Raw genomic sequence first — 15636 nt, forward strand, 5'->3', positions numbered from 1 at the left:
TAATGAATAGTTCTATAAATTGTGTGAAAGAAGGAGCAGCTCTTGAAGCTCTCAGAGTGAAAGATTTTACATTTTATTATTGAATACTCTTGATAACACTAGGCATTGTGTCCTGGTAAACTAAGACATATTTACTGGGGACAAATTCAATTCCGGGTTATGGCCTTCTCAGATGCCTCCCACATGAACTACAAACTAATTAGCTGAAAATTCAGATATAATTAAGTACAACTTACAGTAAAAAATAAACTCTTCCGTTTTTATGTGATACTTGTAAGACACAGTTCTACTACTACGTCTCACTATCCCCTTGGTATGAGGCTTATTTCATGCAGATTAACAAGTGAGTGGCACATTGTGACATCAGTAGCCAGGAATCCTTCTAGAAAGAAGTGTCACAATTTGATCTCAACAGCACTTCGCTCAAATCGTAGTTATCTGATCAGTCTTATAGGATAAACAAAAGATAAGGTTTTGTAGTTTAACAAACAACAACAGCAACAAAAATAGGAAAGACATCCAAAATGTCAGATAATACCACTCGGTAAAAATACGTACAAGAAAAAGGGGAAAAAAAATTGCAAGCACGCAACACAACTGAAGATGTTACATAATCGGTGCACCGTCAAATAAATAAATAAATAAATAAATGAATGAATGAAAAATCAAGTACCAACTTTAACCTGTGAGTTTGCGAGTTGCTGTAATTTCACACATTCATTAAAGTGAAATAACACAATACCTTTCATCCCTGAACAAATTATGATGATACAGCTACATAGAAATGTACATTTACATGCATGCCTACACACACAAGTACACTTCCATTAACTTAGTCATTTGTTCATTCACTTCCATGAAACTTTCCACATTTAATCATAAGCGACCATATGCCTCCTTTGTTCAGATCCCCTGCAGCCTCCCTCGGAGGCAGGCAGTGGAGCTTGAGGGGAGTCCAACTAGCTGCAGTGGCACTAAATTCAGCAACACACCCCTGGTGTTACCACTGAAAACGCTCCACTTGGTTTCACAATGGCCTAAAGCCAGTGCCTAGAGTTATGCTCTCTTCAGAAAAGAGCTGGTGGGAATAACACCCAACAGACAACCTCATGAATACTTATACCTCAGTAATTAAAAATAAGAACTCTTCCAGCGGTACCATACTGTCTTTTCCTCCCCCTCCTTCTAATTTCTTTATCTCCCTTGCAGTCTCATAAATAAATTTGTCTAAAAGACAAAGCAGACTGGAAAACAGAACAGTAGTAGATTGTACCATGGGTATCAGGAATTCCATGACAAACCTTGAGCACACTTGCAGCACAGAACCAGTGCCAGAAGCAGTGCACATCTGCCATGCATCTGCTTATTCCAGGTGCTTTGCAGCCTAATATGGTGCATTCACCACTTGCCACCTTGCAGAAAAATTACCCAGCCTGAGTGTGCATTATAAGCAGCACTTGCCTAAAGCATAATAATTAGAAATAAGTTAAAAATCCTTCCTTAGAGTGATGAAAAAAGTAAGCATGCCTTGTCTCTTCTGCAACTTCACTGCTGGCTTAACAAAAAACTATCAGCCATAACACTGACATCATAGCAAAGATGACCCAATGGGCCAAGAAAAACCACCAACTCAATCATCAGCCCACATAGGAGCTGACGAGAGGAGTTAAAACCAAGTTTCAGCTGAGAAGTCAAAACCTGACATCACAATCCTTGCATTTCTGTTTTTTTTTCTTCCTCTGTGGATGTTAGCACAGACATAAGGTGGATCTGAAAAACATCCATCTTTTAGACTGTTTAGTTAAGTGGCAGGGACAGGAGTGAGAGGGATAAAGGGAGTGTGAGTAATAGCTAACCACTTAAATGTCAAATTAGGCACAATTAAACACATTCTGGGCAAAGTGTGGACTAAGGAGACAAAAGCAAACTCTATCGGTCTTCCTTTAACAATTGAAATGTGAAACCAGGAGTGAGCTTCAGACTGCGTTTGAGCCTGCAAGTGCATGTGTATTGGAGAGAGATAATGACAACTTTATTAATACAACCATATACAACAAACTGAGCGCAGAGCTGAGATACAAGTTCATAGAAGGGCAAATTGAGAGTCGCAAACAGTCAATGTCGGGTAATTTGCAATTAATATCTGTAATTGAAGCAATTAACTTTGTTTTGTTGTGGAAGCCATCAGACACCCATGCATGCAAGAGCACACAAACACACACAGGAACAGACACAATACCGTCACTAAGGGGATAAAGGTGCAGCTACAGCTCACAGGGATTTCTTTTATTATTTATTTATTAAAGAACAGTGTTGAACTGCTGAAATAAGCATGCAAATGAGCACTCTAAATATTCCAATTAATCTGTAGCAAACTGTTAAACAGGCTTTCCAAAACCATTGCTGTTTCTCCCTCTACCACTGTGTACCAGATGGCAGTCCTATCACTCTTTTGCTGACACATTTCTTTTTCCTTTGTGTTATTCTTGCATCAGCTGCACCTCAATCTGCCAACAGACAGATAAAGTCTTGGTCACAAAGCAGACTTAAAGCATCCACCCCTCAGTCTTCCACAACAGCAGTTCACATACAATACCTAGCTTGCAGCCATTTGCCCAGAGTTGCAAATTTCTTTTTAGACTTTGAGATGAATTTGTCATTATATCTGCAGAGAAGACCACAAAACAAGAAAATCTCCAAACTGGCAAGTTGAGCAAATGCATACACAACAGTAAGAGAAGTTTCTTTTTAAAAACCTTGAGTTATATGCATCATGGTGGAGCTAGACAGCAGTGAAGGCATGATTTTTATGCAGCATTCAGACTGTCTTTAAGGAGAAATCACTACAAATATATTTTGTGCAAAACAAAATAATAATAACTTTTTTTTTCTTGTGTACTTCTAAAATTGCCAGAGAGGTACTTCCATCCCAGTCTCTGTAGAAAATGTTTACCAGGTACTTTTGTTTACATTTCAACAGCATCTCACTCAGTGGTCTTTGTGCTTAAAAGTATACCTCTAACCAGCATTCACTTTACCTTCACATTAAAGTATATCCAATATGGAGGCACATCAGTCTTTTTATTCAACTCCCATGTAACATACAACAGATTTTATGTGGTTTAACTCATGCTGCAGCATCTCTTTGGATTCTCCTTGATAATTTTAACCATTTCAACTGCTAACCATCACAATCCTGGCTATAACACCACGAATGAGACCCTAAGATCCTGTCCTTTCAAAGTTTTAGAATAATCATCTACTCTGCTGATCAATAAGAGGATTTGACTTCATACAAGACTGCTCATCTGCATTCATCAAAGCAGGAAGGAATCCTGCAAAGGTTACAGGATTGGCTCTCTCTTCCCTTTTTTGTTCTTTCCGGCTTTTTATTCTTCTTGTTCACCTTTCGTCTGCTAATCCAGTCTTTTATGCTGACAGGAATGGGCGGATTAAGGGGGAAAAGTATTCACACAGCACATAAACTTCTTGCACTACAGCGTGCAAAAGTTACTTCTTGCACTACATGTGAATGCATGTGTGTATTGCAGGTGCAGTGTATGTGTGGGTGGTACAGTACAACACAATGTAGCTTAATGTGAACAGTCCATCAGCACTTCCTCTAATCCTGTTTAAATTAGTTGGGCTTATGGAAAGATGCTCAACACACACAGACACATACACTCACACACTCATGCTTTCATGTATTTATGTTTTAATGGTATGCATTTGTCTCTTGAAGCCATGACTGACTATCCATTTTATCACAACAAATGTTTGATTTACATTATGACTGATTGGTTCTCAGTCACACATAAGTACAGTTGTGGCTGAGAGTTTTTACCAAGTTTACAGAAGGATAATTGCACCTGTTTAGAGCACATCTGTCTGTTAGTTAGTTAGTGGTTTAATTCCTTTCCCTCTCCCTGTCCTTCCAAGGCTTGTTTCATCTGTGGATATAGCACAGACGAGGTTAGCTACTTACACACAAGCTGTAGTATCACTCTTGCTGCGCCTTTGTGGGACTGAAATGGCAAAGCAAGCAGTCATTCACAGATGATAAGGAGAAGATGGGAAGCATCTAATAAAATGATATTAGACTATCCAATCTGTCCAATTTGTTTAGCATTGATGCTTCAGCATTCCTTTTCATTGCAACTGGTTTAAAATATGGAAAGTAAGCGCTGAACAAGAAGATGACCTACTCTCTCAGGTCACTTTTACATGCTTGTCCAAACACCAATGCATGCAAACATTTTTCTTTTTCTTTTAATGTGGTCTTGTGGGTGCTGTTTCTATTACCAAGCGGGGGTTTAAAAGGACGCCTCAAAATGCTTCAAAACATTTTGAGAACTAAGCAATTTTGGTTTGTTAGCAACTGAAAGGTGCTCTCACAGCAGTTAAATGTACAAATATAGACCATTTTAATGCACATGCATAGAGGTCGTATTGTTTTTTAATCTGTAAGGCCAATGCAGCCCATCCCAGCAACAACAAGAGCAAAGTTAAACAAGGTCTCAACAGACATATCCAACAAACATTAAATATCTGTAAGCAATGGACACCATAATATAATAAAATAAACATCAACACATTCATGTACCCAGTAACTAAAACATGCATGTTGCAAACAGTGACAACACTTTGCTATTGCTTTTAAATACAAAGCTCAATCAAGTCATCTGGCTTTTTCAATTATTGCTTTTCTATCATTTATAGTTGGTATGCTGCAGACCCTCAGTGACTCAGAACGGGAAAAGCTCATACCACTCAGACCAAGTGGTGGTTTTGCCTTATCAAGCCAATGTCAAGTAAATGCAACATTTAATTAACATTTAAAACTGTGCCGTGAAGGCTGCCTTGAATTAATGACAGCCTTATCCACAGCTGATTACGATTCAGTGATGAAGTTAATGATGCTAAATATTTGGCTGCTTGGCAAACAGTAAACGTGCAGATGGTGCAGGGAAGGAGTTGCCCCTAGTAACTTCAAATTTAAAATTTATTATCATCCACTTAGTTATTTTCCTTATGACAAAGATTCTCTATTGGAGTTGCTGTCCACAACCAAGAAAGCAATTCAGTCTCAGAGTATTGGGGGTATATTATGCAGTTTTGCTATATTTTAATAAATAAATAAAGTAACTTTAACCTGACATGTTCACTTTAGTCATATTGTGACTTTAGTCATAAAGTCATTTGTGACTTTAAGCATTACCCCAGGCTCCCTGTTAGATAAAAACTGACACAAAGTTGTTGAGCCACTCATTTGAAATAAATTCAGTTAAAGCCTGGAGAAAAATGGGCTGTGCTCCAGTTGAAAGGAAAGACACACACAGGACACAGACACATAAAAACAAACACACACAATTGTGGGTAAGGCACATTACTCCATGACTCCATGAAATCAAACCTGGGTTCTCCAGACCCAAGGCCACCTCTGTAACCAATAAAATCACAGCGCTCCCTTTCCTACTGTCTCCACTGCTGTCATAACTTTCTCTTCCTTATCCGATCCTCCTCTCCTTCCTTGTTTCGTTCCAGCCCTTCTTTTCATTTTAGTGTAAACACAGTGAGCTTGTAACAATTCAGCATAAATGGGCCCCAGTTTATTGTTAGCAAATAGTCTACAACATAGTAGGTATTCATTAAAGCAGAGTACTGAGCAGCTGTCAAGTAAAGAAGATGGAATTGGTAGAGTAAAGATAAAAGCTTTAAGATAAGAGAGACAATCTTGCTAAGACATAAGACAGAATGGCACCCAGAGATCTGAAAGCTATTAACTTCAATGTTGCTAGAAGGAACTGGGTCTGCAATAGCCTATTTCTGAAGGCTCTACATCTCATCAGAGGCTCTTACCTCAAATCTGATGATGGAATTTATTTGGTTTCTCTTTTTCTTGTAAATCGGGTGAGTACAAGTGTGTTCATGGGCAAATCTGCCCAGTCCAAGATGTCATTCAGATGACACACAGGTGCTTTAATGGCTCTTAAGACACTTGGAATGTCATCATGAATGTTTTGTAAAACACAGGTATACTTGGTCTTTCCCACAGCACTTTTATGACTCAGAACACATTTCTGGCTCAGCAACCAGTGGCCTACTACTAAGTCTGTTTTAAAAATTCATTAACACTGGAGGTCACATATTAGCTTAAAATAACCAGACCTAACCAGGTTCTATTATGAGACCTTGATCAGTAACACGTTTTCTAGCAGGTGCATTCTTGACTGATGGTTGTTGGTGATAAGGTGAAGAAATGTGCACAGACATGCCATCATAAAACATCTGCCCTAATTATCAATGGTTAGTCCAAAGGAGGAAAATATCTTAGTGTTAAATTATTTGAGTACAACGAAACACATCATTCATCTCTTAGATATATCTGCACGAGGTCAAAGGGGATTGCAGTTTATTTGAGCTAAAAGGGAGAACCCTGGAAAGGTTGCCAGTGTATCACACTACCAACACAGTAAAACCTATTCATTCACACACAGACACACACACATGCACACACAGCTGACTGTGAATTGTTAACTTATGAGACTGCCTCTTGTAGTGTTCCTTTTAAAACTCTTTTAAGCCACAAAGGGTCTCTATAGTTTATCAACAAGGATTAAACAAGTGTTTTTTAATCATTACAGATTTGGTTAACATGGTTCAATCAATGCTGACCAGGTACAGAACACAGAGAGAACAACAACAACAAAAAGCAATAACAGCTGATTCACAGATTCTTATCATGGGAATATTTTTCTAATGTTATTTGGCATTTTCTTCCATGACAAACTATCTCACGGCATCTGCAATAACATAACTGAAGCTTCTAGTCTTAACTGAACAGGAAACATGGGGTTAATATCTGCCTGTCCTCTGGTCTCAGCTCTGAGACAGGATATGAGCTGTGGTGTCCACCAGTCACTTTAGATAACAGAGATTTATGAAAATGAGGTTGCTGCTGCTGTGCCAACCCTAATTAATTTTACTGTGTGTAAAAGTAAGTAAAAGACACAAAATGGAATTACGTCTGAATATATGTGAATTAAATGATGTGTTTCCAAATGTGATGTAAGGATAAAACGTTTCCTGGAGAAAGCAACAGGTTTTGGCCTGATGTGGATTCCTTTCACTGTGACACAATGTAAAACATGCAGGCTTGGCAAACAAGAGACCTATGGATCATGCAGTCAGGCCCAACCAGATGGCCCCAGCCAAGCAGGCCTCCGTTCTGTCATCCTCACAGCTAATTAGGATGTTTACATAGAGCTGCATGTACCTGTGTGTAAGTTTAAACACTTCCTAAAGGAGCAGAGAGATTAGTGAGGAGCCAGCTGAAACTGGAGCGCTGCAGCTTTAGTTTAACCTCACGAGAACGTGTTCAGTGTAGCAAAATGATATTGTATTTTGAATCCAAATTAGGGCAAGTGTGACTTTTTTTTTAACTTGCAATTTGACTTAAGTTATTTCCTGCAATAGAGATTAGGGGTGAAACGATTCATTTTAACAACGATTCGATTCATATCATGATTAATGGTTGTCAATACGATTCATGGACGATATTGATTCATTTAGAACGATACAGTCCGAAATGATTTGGTACATCTTTAGCCAAAAATTCAACCAGTGGGACTGTGAAATAAATACCTGGGTACTGAACAGTGCAGGTGAAGTTTCCTAGATTCCTGATGTTTCTTGTAAGGGAATCAGTTATAAATTAAATACGTAAACAAGAACTAACAGCAAATGAATTCACATTTTATTTTAATTAAGATCAACAAACACTCCAGGTTGAATCAACCTTTTCTAGTATTATTTTCAATATTTAACAAATTTTTAATAAAAGTGCAGTCAATGCAACAGTCAGTGCAAACAAATTTTTAATCGTTTGTTTACCTGTTACTTCCACTGTTTTCTCAACATAAAATATTACAACTTTAATATAAAAAGAAAGTGCAACCAACATCTCTACAGGCTGAACTGAAAGTAGGTTTACCTCCTACTTCGACTACTGTTTTTCAACATATAAATATTAGAATAATATAAAAATGCTGGCTAGGCCTGAATCATTACACCCCTAATTGAGATAAATAAGTTACAGTTCAATAAGTGTGTCTCATCCAAATTTTGATTCACAATTCTCTCTTTAAACATAACGTGTCTTTCTGAAGAAAATTCTTAATTCTTTTTACAACTGGGCAGAAAAACAGCCTCACACATCTTCTCGGCTTCTCTATTATTATAATAGGCACTGAATGTGAATTACACCGCCTCATCTCTTCTCTGCTAAATCATTGCCCTCAATTTTTCTATGGGTGACCTGTTCTCTTCTCTTATCAATCTTAACTTCTGCCACCACTTATTTCTCACCCCTCGATTTTGTACCACAATGTTCCATATCTTTCTCTTCTGGTTTCTCAATAAATTAAATCCCGCCCTGAATTTTTATCCCCACTCCCCATTACATTATTTCAAGCTCGCCCACACACTCTTTTGTGTTGTTCTATGTGCGTGAGAGCACAGATGCATGGCTGACTGAAAGCTGGGGAACATGATGAGGGTTTGCAAAATGTGAATTGGCCCAGATGGGCATCAGGCCAAAAAAGCCTGTTTTATTTGCAATATTGGCTTCCTCTTAACATAATATCTGTCAGAAGGCGCAGTTGATGTTTGTGTCTATGTGTGTTAGACAAATTTATATATGGCAAACACAAGCAGCCATAATTTGTGACTAGAGATACATTAAGCCTCTCACTCATCATAGATCTTTTATTATGTGTTTGTGTGTATCTGTGTGTGAGTCTCAGTGAATGATTGTCCTTTGATGCTGTGCAACGCCTCACAATACATCTTCTGTTATGACAGGGTGACTGGGCAGGCCCCCTTCTAGATGATGGTGTGGCGTAAATCAGAGATGATTTGGCTCCCTGCCACAGATGTGTCATCTTGCCCAGTCCAGTGAGGATCCAACAAATATCGTACAGTGTCAGTCACATCTCACTCCATAGATCTTCCAGACTGGTAGAGTACACCCCTGACTTTGTAAGATTCCACAAGTCCTCTAGTGGTGCCCCCCTGCATGTCTCTTCTATGGATTTCCTGCAAGACAATGTCCTCTCTCTTCCGTTGGCCCCTTGAGCCGGCCTGTCACAGCATTTCCACTGGATCAAAAGCTCAGATGGCTACAGTCAGCGGGAGAGAGAGGAAAAGCCTCCAGTGTAAAACTGGAATGAAATCAGATGATATGGGATATATTGGATTTAAAATCTCATTGTGCTGCAAGATCATAGGGATAGACCTGTTCAAATGAATGTAGCTGTCAGGAAATACATGAGAAAAAAGGGAATGAAGAATACAGCTACGAGCTATCTTCATTTTCAGTTGTTTCTGACAGGGAATGAGAGCATTGGTCTTTTGCAGGTGGAAGCTGAGTGGGGCAATCTGGGTGCACCTTTTCCCATAAAACCAAGCGTATCTGCACAGACTGTTTTTTCAATTAAAAAGGATGGACTGAAAGCAGTTATGTTAATTGCAATTGCGAAACAAAATCTCTTCATTTTTTTAATCATTTGGTCCCCTCTCATCTTAGATTCACATTGATTCAGTCCAATGTCTTCCATCCTTGAATCGCCACAAGAAGCTTTTTGTTCGTGGTTCAGACTGCTTCAGCCTGAAGAAAACTACTCTTTTCGAGTTTTTGTATGCATCTAAAAAGAAATAGTTTGTAAAAATGAGCCTCTGCTCTTTCCAGCAGTGGTTTTGTCCAACCCAAACAAAACAATCAAATTACTGAAACAACAGAAATTTCAGCAGGAATTCCGTAACTGAACCTCATAGACAGTGTAATCTATAACAAAGCTCTGAACAGCATCTCAAGAATTTCAAATATATATTATTATTCCAAAATTTTATCTGTTATCTGTCAGATAAACGATGGAAACAAAAAGTCCAATATTTCCTTTATGAAATGTGGTGAAGTGGGGAGCATGAAGCATCAAGAGTCTTCAGTTAAATACAAAAACACATCAATCAATCACAGCAGAGATTCTTTCCTGCTTCCTGACAACATACCATCCAGTGCGGTTGGCATGTTATGATGTTCTTTATTTCCACCATTAGACAGAATAAAGCATGTTTATAATTTTAACCTATTTCAGCTTCCAGCTGAGGATTTTATTGTTGTTTATGTATTTACTATTTCTGTTTTCTCTGTGTAACCTCTCCAACGTCTAGATATGTGCAAAGCGCCCAGTGAGTGAGCATTGTGTGTTCAGGCTCATGTTCTGCTCCTGTCTCTGTGGTAGGACGAGCAGATTGATGCTGTAGCAATGAAGCACCATTTCAATAACATGCCAGGTCACTAAATGCACTCCTTGCTTCAAGAGAGCATAGACGCACATGGCTCTGTCCTCATCCACCATTTTTTCTATCACATGCTTTCCTTACACCTCAGTTTAACTGATTTGACAAAGCATCATTTTCAATGTTCTACTGCCTGCAGGTTGGACAAGCTTTCTCCAGTCACAAACTCCAGTGCATGTAACACATATAGAAGTGAATGAAGTCAACACAGCACAGTGCAGTTGTGAAACATGACACACTGCAAATGCATCCCCTCACGGGGTTGACACTGAAAACAAACTGAAATCGCTGTTCCAGCAGTAATCTTCAAGAGCAAACCTAACTTAATCTTTTCAAAAACAGAACCTGCACATCAAGGGACTTGCTCTTTGTGATATTGAAAACAGAAATGAATGCATATGCACATGCAAGACAAAACCATAGTGGTCCAATGCATTTGCATGAATTTGCATTAAAAAACAGCATTCAAGGATAAAGTCAAGATTCTTTTGATGCACAAGGAAGACCACAAGGAAAAGAAAAGGGCAACAGAAATGCAGGATGCTACCAAAAAATTTTTCACCCCTAATTGTGGAATGCCTATATTTTGTAATTTTCTTACAGTGCAGGGGTAACACACCATGCCTTCAAACATGAATATACTTCAAGCAACAGCATAAGTAGAGGGATATTAGGGAGATAGGATGAGAAGAGATGCAGCTTAGAATAAATTGGGAGGGGAGGAAAAATGAGAGTCAGACAGGGGAACTCATTAACTTCTCTTTAATAAAGCCCAAGTCACATGGGGACCCTTTCCTTCCTTTATCTATCAAATCACACACGCACACACACGAAGACACACAACACTTTCTAGTGCCATCTCCAGATTACTGTACAGGCTGTGATCAAAACCACAGCTCCAAAATCATTTGACTCACATTAAAAATCACTGACCTAAAACTGTAAAAGTGGGGGGATGTCACTGAAAACCTTTACAACTCTAAAGTAAACCATGCCTATCATACACTAGGGGTAATAACTTGTCCACTAATTCATTACATTAACAAATTTCTACAGTACATGAACTTCATATGTTGAGATCACTATTAGGAAACTACACAACTTAACACAAAATACAAACATTTCTGCGAACACAAAGAAAAAGCAAATGGCCGTCTTCCTTTTCTATTTACAAGGCATCTTTAAAAACTATAAAATGTAAAAACTTTAACATGATAAACACCAAATTGGCATTATGTCCAGCCCCAGTTTCCATTTTGCAGACTCCAGGGTACAAGACAGGGATGGCTGGATACGCCATGAGGAAAGGAAGGCAGGAACAGCAGCATTAAAGCTTTGTCTATATCTGTACATCCATATCTTCCCGCAGGGGCAGACAGCAAGGCTAATTTAAGAAGCTTGGGCTCTATCAGCTGTCACTGGCACTCACACACAAGCACACACTTGGGCACATTTATCCAAAAACACAGAGAACACACATGTGCGCGACTCAACACAAAGCTGATTCCAAAAATGTGGGCCTTGACAGAAGTCATCGTCTGTGAGCCAGCCAACATGTTACACAGCCTGGTCTAATGTGTGGATGATGGGAGAGAGAGATGAATTTATTATTATTATTTTCTTTTTTTTTAAGTTGAGAGAGAGAAAGGTATTATGGTAATTATTTTAAAAAATTCTGATTTAACCTAACCTAACCTGGCTATTTTTAATACATACACATTTTCAGAAGAAAAACAGATTGTCTGTCAAACCTTACCAGTTACCTCAAGAAGAACAAGATTGTTAATTTCTGTTCCATTTAATAACTTGTTCTCAAAACTCCACACCTTTTCCACAGCTATTTGCCTTTTTGAAAAACGGCATTTGTGGTGTCGTGTATATCATCTTGTGTTTCTCAACTGTCAAACTGATCATTAGCTGTGGATAAGATCCTCAGACTAGCTCATTTCTGGCCTTTTGCATCAAGTTATAGAAACGTTTATTTTCAAAACATGGTTCTCTAGGGCACCTGACTCTTGTTGAAGACCTCCTGTCGATCCATCTCATCTACTTTAGGTTGATTTGCATTCAATTAAATAGACCATCCTAGGTTTTTCCTGTAAGTCCTGTGACTGAGAATAGCTGACAATTAATACAGTTTCATAATGTGAAGTTTGGAAATTTATTTATACAAATAAAGATGCAACAAATAATTGGTTTTCAGATTTCAAGCCATTACTTCTGACTCAGCTTTCTGAGATTTTATACTGGTCAAATTTAGACTTAATTTGGATATGCACAGCAACTCAGACAGTAATTTCAGTGCCACACTCATTAATGTGGAATTGGCAGAGAGGTTCTTCAATGTAAGCTACAAGAAAGCACAAGTTTCATTTTCAGCCTATGAATTATATGACGACATATCACTGGAAAGTTATGATAGGGAAGACCAGAGATTTTACAATATTTCATTCATTATTATTCAATTTTATTTGCTCATTTGGAATATCTGATGGTTTGTGTGCAAAAGCCTTGGATTTGGGATATTTCCTGCAACTGTATCTTGGCAGAGGTGAGCCTGTAAAATGAGACAATTCTTCTGGTGGTGTACATATATAAATAGAAAACACAAAAGTCTTAGTGAGAAAAAGAGATGAGAAATGTTTTTTCTCAAATATCCACATTCTCAAATGATCACATCCAGGTATTCTGTGATCAAGAAAGATTTCAAAGCAGGAACGTTTAATTATCATTCTCCATGGTGACTGCAGTCTACCTTTTCAGAGGTACAGATTTCCTATCCCCATCCAACTATTTTGTGGCATCAGTCCTTCAGTAGAGACATCAAAGTGTCTTTTAAACTTCAATTAAATAATAATTACCAAACGGGATGCAATGCCTACCACCTGAAGAGTCCATATGGCAATAGTAGTGCAGTGCAATAGTCTAGTAACAGTAAGCAGCTAGTCGTTTTCCCAACATACTGTATGACACTTATCAAGCAGATTTCCATCTCATTGTCACTGCACGCACCATCGCTCAGTCACTGAGATGACAGAACTTAGGCATTTGGCACTGAAACACATTAGCATTTTGGAATGCATTAGCATACCCAACAGGATCTGCGTTAACATTGATTACAAGTAATCGTATGCATTTAAATGCTTCTCTACCTCTGATAACATGCAATATGCCAATCGCTACACGCTGCACTGCCCCCTCCCCTTATGCAGACACACACGTTATTGTGACGAGGCACTCCCACCACCTGCTGCGAAGCAGGTGCCGTGTGATGATCCCCCCCGCCCCAACCAGCCATCTCCTTCATGCATGCTGATGTGCAAGCATGCACACATACACATTCATGTCTTCAAAGACAAAGCTGTGAAGCTGAGGTGACAGGTCTCTGGTTCTATGCCATCATCACCAAATGTAGAGCTAATTGCCATCCCCTCACTGTTAGAAAGCAGTGTGGATTCAACATGAGGTCCATATGGAGCCCAAGACGGAGACATATCCCGGTCAAAAGATTACCAAAGGGAAAAGAGAACAATCAAAGGGTGCCCATTTGATATATAATTCACTGTAGCAAAATTCATTAGAAATTTTTGAGTTTTCCCTTACAACGCATAGTCAGCTTCAACTTGTACAATGTTTTGTAGTTATTTGGCAGCTGAGCACAGGCACACGTAGATGTTGGTGTTGTCAGTATGACAGCTGATTAAAGAGATGAGAGATTTGAGTGTGACAACTCTAATGATCTCTCAATCTGATTGACAGGCTAGGCAAGGCTCCAGTTCACACATCTCGCACATCATAGAATGTGGCTCACATACAGCAACACAGGTCAGCGTGTCAAACACACACACATCACACAGACTCACAAATACAGCTTGCACACAGCTCCATCGGATGTTAGAAAAAGACTATTTGCTTCCATATATCCCTCCTGTGGCTTCCAGAATATTCTACTATTATGTTGGCCCAACCAGGGCTACTTCCTCTCCCAGTTAGCCTGTCATCAAGGGCATTGTACTGTATTATCTGGGAGTGAGTCTAAATGGGACCTTTTCAGGGGTATTTTCAGGTACTTTCATGGAAGAATGGAGAGGATATTCATATCACATTTCAGTTTTTCTATTGCTGAGAGAACAGAGTTTAGAGCAACACAAAGACACACACAATCACAAACCAGCACTTCCTTCACTGACCCAAACTAACAAGTTAAGCACATTCTTGCTTCAAGCGATTTCCTCCATCTTTTCCCAACAGACAAGATCCTTTTACAAGCACCTGGCTTTTATCTTTCAAAAAGACAGCAACAAATACTGTTGTACACTTTTCTAAGGGAATGTCCAAGACATGTCCATACATACAGTAAGGTTTCCAAAATTGTTTTGAGAAAAACTTGATTGGTTTATTTGCCCCTCGAAAGGGTAAATTATCAGTTGATTGATTTCCTAAAGGAACTGCCATTCATCAGCAAACTGCCTTTGTTGCTCTCACACTGCTCCATGATTGCTGCCAATTATCTGTCAATTAGTAATGTGCTGATGTCACCTGGATGTAACAGCCAAAGCAATCAAAATCTGTTAGCCAAGAAAGGGTCGCCCATCCTAAAGACCTGGGTGCTCATTTATAAAACTCTGCGTAGGATTCCTACTAAAAGTGGACGTCCGCCAAGAATCCAGAGTTTGCGTAAGCAACAAAATATTCTGATTTATAAAACCGTGCGTGCGCACAGGTGCAAGCAATTTTCCCTTTATAAATCACACTCTGCCTGAAAGCTTGCGCAAGTGAATTCTGCTGCTAGCCCGCCCCCTACACGCCCACATTCTACTATAAATGGTCAATGCAAAGCACCTCATGGACATTTCTGCATATAAATGAACCAGCTGATCTCTGCTATTTAAACCTAAATCATGGCAACCGAAAAGACGAGGAAGCGTAATTTTACGGAGACGGAGGTGGAGGTACTTGTTGGTGAGGTGGAGGCTCGCAAAAACATATTATTTAGCGGCCTCGGTAGTGGAATCATCAACAAACGGAAAACAGAAGAGTGGCAACACGTTGTTGCAGCTGTCAATAGTGTGGGGGTGACGGAGAGGTCCGTGCCAGACATTAAAAAAAAAGTGGTCGGATCTCAAGGTGGAGGCAAAGAGGCCGATGGCTCGCTCCACAACAGAGCGCGCACGAACGTGGACGGAATTGAAGCGCGCCTCCTCTGCGCTTTGCGGGTTCGCAAAAGGCGTGAGGAGCCAGCGTCTCAGGGGATAGCCACTGTGACCTGCAGGTTAT

At 39.3% G+C, this 15636-nt stretch overlaps 1 protein-coding gene and 1 long non-coding RNA gene across 3 annotated transcripts in view; both read right to left on the reverse strand.

Annotated features, from left to right (window-relative positions):
- Positions 1 to 15636, reverse strand: part of LOC121644230 (ephrin type-B receptor 1-B) — a 161051-nt gene that overhangs the window by 132003 nt on the left and 13412 nt on the right. The window lies entirely within an intron of this gene.
- On the reverse strand, positions 10206 to 15461 carry LOC121644231. Its single transcript, XR_006011243.1, has 3 exons — positions 14963 to 15461; positions 12179 to 12185; positions 10206 to 10215 (listed from the first exon to the last, which is right to left on the reverse strand). It is a non-coding gene; the product is annotated as an uncharacterized LOC121644231 (long non-coding RNA).

This window comes from Melanotaenia boesemani, chromosome 8 (genome assembly GCF_017639745.1).
Source record: "Melanotaenia boesemani isolate fMelBoe1 chromosome 8, fMelBoe1.pri, whole genome shotgun sequence".
Classification (NCBI taxonomy): Eukaryota; Metazoa; Chordata; class Actinopteri; order Atheriniformes; family Melanotaeniidae; genus Melanotaenia; species Melanotaenia boesemani.